At 43.3% G+C, this 1,413-nt stretch overlaps 1 pseudogene; it reads right to left on the reverse strand.

Moving 5' to 3' along the window:
- Nucleotides 1-933: 933 nt before the first annotated feature.
- LOC137761588 (small proline-rich protein 2E-like) lies at nt 934-1,149 on the reverse strand (annotated as a pseudogene).
- Between the last annotated feature and the right edge of the window lie 264 nt (nt 1,150-1,413).

A 1,413-nucleotide genomic window follows, 5' to 3' on the forward strand; every position in this document is an offset into this window, starting at 1 on the left:
ACTGCCAAGTGTAGGGTGGATGGCTGCTGGGAGGCGGCCGCGTGGCGCATGGAGATCAGCTCGGTGCTTTTTGACCGCCTGGAGGGGTGGGATGGGGAGGGTGGGAGGGAGGGAGATGCAAGAGGGAAGAGAGGTGGGAAAGTATTGTATATGTATAGCTGATTCACTTTGTTGTAGAGCAGAGGCTAACGCACCATTGTGCAGCAATTGTACTTCAATAAAGATATTTAAAAAAAAAAAAAAACCTAAAAAAAAAAAAAAAAAAAAAGAAATTGGGCACTCTAAATGTGATTTTCCCTACATTTTAATAAGGGATTCAAATCCTGAGGAGTTAAATAATTTCTTCCTCATATCAATCAAGCAATAATTTTAAAAAAAAATAACCTGGATTTGAAATTATTCAGAAATAATCATCGATAGGACTCAAAACTCAGATAAAACGTCTTGTGAGAGCCTGAAACGTGGGGTCAAAGAAGGATAGAAATCAACCAAAATTATGATATGGTATAGCAAAAAGCAGGGTGTAAAAGAAAGAAAATATTTTTACCATCAAACAAAAGAATTGTATTTTATTCAAGACGTGGAGGATAAGGAACAAATGCTCAGCTGGTAGGAACCCCTGTCCAGGTGACAGACAGACACAGAAGACATCAACAGATTCCTCAGAGGGCGCCCAGGAGGAGAGCTGCTGCTCTTCCTTCTGAGGCTCTGTGATGCTTTCTCGGGTACGTCTCAGAGGGAAGCGGTATAACGCAGCCTCAGATAGGAAGCCTCTGACGGACAGGAATCACCGCACTCATACTGCAGGCTGAAGGGTGGAGAAGCTTCTTCTGTATCCATGATAGGCTTTAAAGAGAAGATGAAGGTAGAGCTGTGGAACTCGGTGAGCCAATTGTCCTTATCCTTTCCTGATCCATATAAACGCTGAAGCTGTTACTTGTTCTTGGGTGGGCACTTCTGCTGGCATTGTTGGGGAGGTGGCACAGGAGGGCATTTCTACTGGCACTGCTGAAGTGGGCATGGCTCAGGGCACTTTATACGTGGGCAAGGTTCTGGACACTTGCGAGGTGAGCAAGGATCAGGGCACTTCGGTGGGCACACTGGAGGTGGCTGGCAAGGCTGCTTGCACTGCTGCTGTTCAGAAGACATCTTTCTGGAGTCTTAATATCTGAAAGAAAGTATATGACCGTGTTCACAAGAAGGAATTCTTACAGAGAGGAGCGGAAAAGCTTGTGTAATAACAACAGATACTATCTCGGCAATCTCTAAGCATGGGCTTTAATATCTTTAATACCTTTTAAAGAATTTCGACTTCTCTCTCGCGCTTTAGCAAATCGATACATCACCCCAGAGAAAATCTTTTCTTTTCTCACACAACTTTTCCAAAGAAAATATCTTTATTTGAAAGAAACA

This window comes from Eschrichtius robustus, chromosome 3 (genome assembly GCF_028021215.1).
Source record: "Eschrichtius robustus isolate mEscRob2 chromosome 3, mEscRob2.pri, whole genome shotgun sequence".
Lineage (NCBI taxonomy): Eukaryota > Metazoa > Chordata > Mammalia > Artiodactyla > Eschrichtiidae > Eschrichtius > Eschrichtius robustus.